At 38.1% G+C, this 6,167-nt stretch overlaps 1 protein-coding gene across 1 annotated transcript in view; it reads left to right on the top strand.

Moving 5' to 3' along the window:
* The first annotated feature begins 2,016 nt into the window (after window positions 1–2,016).
* acsl3a (acyl-CoA synthetase long chain family member 3a) overlaps window positions 2,017–6,167 on the top strand; it is a 37,248-nt gene continuing 33,097 nt past the window's right edge. Inside the window, exon 1 of the mRNA XM_084717023.1 lies at window positions 2,017–2,157. The gene's annotated coding sequence lies outside the window, so the exon portion shown is untranslated. The remainder of the gene's footprint in view (window positions 2,158–6,167) is intronic.

Below are 6,167 nucleotides of genomic sequence, written 5' to 3'. Positions count from 1 at the left end.
AATGACAGAGATGTCAGGACTATCACGTTTTTTTGGTAAATGGTAAAGGAACATTTTTAGTATATTAGCATATTATTAGCAGTATTTCCCCTAATGCTCTGAGGAGATAGACTGTAATGAAAATAATGTTTCTTGACAGAGATGAGCTCCAAATAAAACCCTTGGAATATAAAGGTTCTTGGTAGAGCCTCCTGGATGGGTTCTTTATAGCACCTTTAGAAGGCAGAAAGGTTTTCAATTAGCTCTGGTTCTCAAACCAGGTCCACTTTGGCACTATTTCATGAACCAGCCCATGTTTCCACCACTTTTGAGTAGAACCTTTGTAATCAAGGATGCTCATCAACAGAGGGCATTGCACAATGCACAACATCCTAGAATATGAGATGACCCCTTTGGTTTCTGAGGAAAACCTGCTATGTTTCAGTTCCAGCTGGGCACCAACTTTCAGGTTCCAAACTAATTCATTTTTAGTGAAAATGCTCATAAAGCTTCAAAATTAGGTGCTTGGACCACAACGGGTCAGTTATACTTTGGTGGAAAAGATCTATCAGGTCCCTTTTCCACCAAACAAGCTCTGGTTCTTGAACCAGTTCCATTGAAAATCCCTGGAACCTTGGTGCTATCTAGTGAGCCACCAGTTTTGAGTGGAACCATTGTAATCAAGGTGGTCATCAACAGAGGGCTTTGCACAATGTACAACAATCTGTTGAATATGAAATGTCCACTTTTGTTCCCAACTGCTATAAACTACAATGTTTGGCTGCACTTGGAACCAAATTTTCAGGTTCCAATCCGGTTCATTTTTGGTGGAAATGTGAAGAATTGTTCAAAGTTAGGTTCTTGGACCTGAAATTGGTCCAGGTCCATGATGGTAAGAAAAAAAAAAAAAAAAAAAAGGGGGGGGGGGGGATTGCTCTGGGTGAAACCTTTCAGAGATGGTTCTAATTTTAACTCTTTATGTTGGGTTCTAGGTATGACTCTCTAAAAGGATTTCAAGTGAAACCTTTAAATAAGTTCTGCACAGAACAAAAAAGGGTTGGTACAAACTGCAGAACCCTTTGTGTGAGGCATTATTATTAAAATCCTGATGAGAAAGTGGAGACAGTGGGCAGCAAGCCTCACCATTTCATTTTCCCTAGTAAAAAGTCTGCTGGTGAAAATACCATTTTTATGTTTCCATGATATAACACACTGCCTCTGCATGTCACTGCAGACAGAATGAGTCATCACACTGCCAGTGGCACCATTTCACAGCTCCATATTTTCTTAGGGCTGGAACAATACAGCAGTTAACATAAAAACTAACAGTTTTTGACAGAAAAGTCAATATTCATCATGCATGACAGATATAACAGAAGACAATTCAGAACATACATTTTTTTTACATCAGATAAACTGTATTCCCTTTGCTTTAAACCCCCAGTTATCATAATGCATCATGGTGTGTGGCTGTAAAAGTTTCAGTAACTTACTGGCAGCAATTAGCTGGTAAGTTGCTGTAAATGCATTTCACAGTATGATTACTGTAAATCTAATCACAATACCACGGTACTGTAATTGTTTTTACAGTAATAAACAGCATGTTGTATTTTTTTTTTTTTTATCACAACACTAATCAACGTTGCTCATCCTGTGCTCCTGCAGTGTTTCACTTTGCACCCTGCATGTGGGGAGGAGTCAGCGGGAGGAGACAACTCACTTCCACCATAGGTTGTATAGGATTTCTAGGATAGGATTTAACAGATTGTCTGTCACCCACTTGCTATTTGGACTACAGTACAGTCATTTAACTTAAAACATAATGGAAATGACTCTGGACCTGCAGTGTGCAGTGTGCAGTTGTGTGTGTGTGAGGACTTTTGACACCCAGTAACCCATGCAGTCACCTCGAGCCCTCTTTCCATCTGGCCCGGCCCCTAGCACGCGCCACCTCGACAAGTCCAATCATAAGACAGGGAATGCCTCCCCCCTCCTCCCCCTCCCAACCCTCCATCCATCCTCCACAACAACACGACGCGTGTCTCACTTCCGGGCTCGGATTGCACAGTGCAATATGAACATTTAGACTGGAGCCGGTGGATGAAATCATCTCAGACACTCAGTCAGGTTGACAGTCGGCTCTCCGCTGCTGCAGCCCGGACAAACTGACATTCACAGGTGAGTTTCTTTGGCGTTTAGGTGCCGTTTTGTGATGCGCGTTTGCACCCAGATGTGCGGGATGGTGCAGCCGCGTCAAGTCGCCCAAGACAGACAGAGACATTTCAATGGAAGTGTATTTCCGCTACAAATGACTTTATTTCTCAAAATAATGAGAAACTTTCTCAACATAATGCAACTAATGACTTGGTATCACAATATAACGAGCTAGCATCTCAGGAATAAAGAGTTAATATCTCTAAATAACGAGAAATTGTATTAATATAATTTATAATAAAAAACGTTATCAAAATAATGACTTAGTATACTCATTATTTTTTCTAAAGATTAACTGACTGTTGAGAGTAACTCATTATTTTGAGATAAGTCATTATTTTTAGGATAGGCTACTATTATTTCTGTTTCTTATTAGAATGACTTGCAGGATAACTTTTTCATCATATTGGTGGAAATGGACTCCCATACATTTCTGAAAGAAACAAATATTATTCTTCAAAAAATTAAAACACGAAACTATTAATTCATGCTTTAAATAATTACTTGCTTGCTAAATGTTATCAGCCGAAGTGTAAATAGGAGCTGTCCTTCAAAATGAGACTAAGATGAGTAAGAGAAGTAATTCATACTATTTTTACTCTCACCTGACAGCTATGAGTATGAATATATATGTGCTGTTGAAATGACATTGTGCTTAAAATTATAATTTTGTGTGCACTACCTTATGTACGCCCATGCTTAATGTATTTTTGAAGAAATTTGCTAATTACTTCACATTGCCAATATAGTTTTGCCATAAATACTGGTTAAATTGCATTTGCAGCAGTCCAAAATGTGGTTGAAACCTTTTATTTTGAAACTGTAAACCGGAAGTTACCTGCCATTGTGGTGTGCCTGACACTTGGTAGTGCGCTTGGATGTTGCAGTTTGAATGTCTGGCTCATTGCTCAGACCACTAATTACACTGACGTTTAAATCCCACATATTCTGTAAGGCTGGAGATATACTTGCTGTTTAACCATGCGTTTGCGTTCGTGTAGTTAAAAGCAAGTGTATTTCCAGCTTAAGTTATTTATTGTCACTATCAAGCTTTAATTTAATAAGGCAGCACTGGCTCAGATTCTAGTTGTAATGGGCATTTTTTTTAATGGAAGTGAACTTTTTTTTATTATAAATATCCACATGCTTTTTATGTTTCTTTTGGTAGACACAATTATATAGTTATGAAAAACAGACATGCAGACTAGGACATATTTTATAACAGCATTTGTTTTAATCAGAGGCTGAAAGTGAAAATCTTCGTCACCTCATAGCAATCCTCACTCTTAACTTTTACAACATCAAGTGGGTTTCTACTTGTAAAATCTATATTTACACAGCTGAAATGGACTGGCCTGTGGTAACAGTTATCAAATGATGTAGGTCCCTCAGAATGCTTCTGCACCTACAGACAGAGATGTGATTGTTTTGCAGGGGTGGTCCGATGTGATTAGAAAACACACAGACGCACACTCTATCTCGCTGGAAGCCACGTTTCTCAGAAGTGCAAGTTAGGAGGATACATATCTGCATTATTATGGTTTTAAGAGAGCTTACACTGTAGACAAAGCAATAGGCTGGTGACTAGTAGAGATGATACAGGTGATACTAGTTTCGTATTAAAGTGGAGTAAAATTCTGAACAATTAGTATTACCATTTCAAATTTTAATTATTGCATCATTAAATCTGTGCATTTAAAAACTCACCAAAGCCTGCAACAGTCTCTCAGATGCAGCATGCAATCTGGGTTTGTTTTGCGTTAATGACAGCATTGATATCACAAAGGACATGATGCCATTTCAGATTTTTATTCATTTATTTATTAAGTCTTTAAGAACAAATTGATTTTTTCAATTTAAAACTAGGTGAAATAATTTCAGTGTGTATATCAGTTATCTTCAAACATGTTCAGCACATTTTAATAGGGCAGGATATAGTTGAACATTTTAGATACCTGTACCAGTAATGATACCTTGAATTCAGTGCTGGTTCCTGAACCATGCTTTTTTCAATACCAATTTGTATAAAACTCCTTTTGACAAAATGAAAATTAGGCTACACATTACAGTACAAATCTTTAGTTTTTACACAGTTTCATACAAAGTCATATACAGTTTCATAAAATAACAATAAAAAACTATTTGTCACAGTATGGTAACTTAAATAACTTAAAAACTTAAATTTAAATTGTCTGTTTCAAATCTTTAGTTTTGTTTTTCAGCACCTTTGCATTTTTCCATTCAATGCAATTTTACAACATAAAAGAATTAAACCACAACTTGGAGATTTACCTCTAATGTACTGAAATTTGGTATCAAATAATAGAGCATTTTTCAGATAGTATTGAAGCAATTAAATTGTTGCCATAAAAGTACTGAAGCTGATACCCAGCTCTACATTTTAATAATACGATAATATTGATAATACTGACTGTGATAATTTTGGTCATTAACATCATATAAAAGTTTCATACTATTTCATCAGTGACTGGCATGTTTGCCAGGAGTAAATGTCACCATGTGCACACAAAAGCAGAGAAAACCTGCACTCTGATCCATATAATCCAACCAACCAGTTGTGTTTTGTGCTTTCACTCTCAATGAAATCACACTTAAAACTCTTCTGTCATTTTGCAAGCTTTTGATTATGTCACTATTTCAAATACACCTCCACATTCCCACGCACATGCAAAAACACACCACATACATCAACTCTTTCTCTTTCACACACACACACACGCGCAGTCTGACCCTTGGGGTCTGAGTCGTGTGTTTGTGCGTCTTCGTCTCACCACCACAATGGCCATGTTGAACTTTCTGCAAGACTTCAGCCTGCCTGCTTAGCTGAGTGGGTGAAAGCACGATGACGTCGGGGCACAAAAGAGCCCATTCACACAATCTCTTCAGGAAGCAATGATTCCCTCATACTCACACAGACACACACACATGCCTGCTCACCCCACCGCTACGCAGACCATGTCACAATATTACTCAATTAATCCAGTGAGTGGAGGCTGCCTGCAAAGCGCCTGCTTGTTGCATAAAGCCACCCATTGAGCCACTACTATTCTACATATTGCAACAGATTCTCGCTATTAAAGGTAAGAGATTAGACTCAAGCTTGTTTGTATATTGCTAAAGGGCAAATTAAGGTCTTGACCTTTTACAGAGACAGAGAGGAGTTTGGCTTGTTAATCAGGTTGTTTGCGTTAATGCCTTTAATGCAAAGTTTAGCTGACATCCCTTGCAATGCCCACATGGTACAGCCTCTTCCCCTCTCTGACTGCATCACCTTATGTGCAATCTCACTAGTGGTACCTGGCACTGCACACGGTAGCACTCCCCGCTGTTATGTCATGTAATCATTGTGCAGTGGTAAAATGATTAGTTGATTGGTTAACAAAGAATCACTGTGAGAACACTTTTATAATGTCCTCTGTGACTCTGAAGGGATTTTTCTAGAGAATGGAAAAATCTTGGATTGATTTTGATGCTTCACATTTGAAACTGAGTGCTTGTGTTATAAACTGCGAGTGGAGTTTCACAGGAAGAGTGAGTGTGCCAATAAGGGAGTGTCTAACAAAAGACGTTATGAAGTTGCAATATAGGTCTCTGTTAACCACAGCACACTAGAGAGAAAACAAATCAGGCTATTTCGGCCTCTGCTGCTTTGATTTTGACCAGGCTACACATTTTCACAGTTGTAGAATGGAAGAGTTACTTTAGGCCTACAGCAATGATAAATTAAAATTAAAATGTAAAAACATTACTCCCAAACAAACATTATTCCCACGTAACCTTTTGTCAAAGCCACAGGGAGCCACTGGAGAGGTGCAAAAGAGCCGTTGCTGTAACTGACTTACAGTTTATACTAATTATTACTCAATACTGTTGGTCCAAATTCTGTTTACTGAATACATCTGCAGAAATATCCTGAAATGATAAGCATATAGAGTCTAAAGAAAAATGCAAAG

The sequence above is a fragment of the Lutjanus erythropterus genome, chromosome 4, assembly GCF_056507025.1.
Source record: "Lutjanus erythropterus isolate fLutEry1 chromosome 4, fLutEry1.hap2, whole genome shotgun sequence".
Classification (NCBI taxonomy): Eukaryota; Metazoa; Chordata; class Actinopteri; order Lutjaniformes; family Lutjanidae; genus Lutjanus; species Lutjanus erythropterus.
Note: the sequence above shows the minus strand (reverse complement) of the source record. Positions and strands in the feature narration are given on the sequence as shown.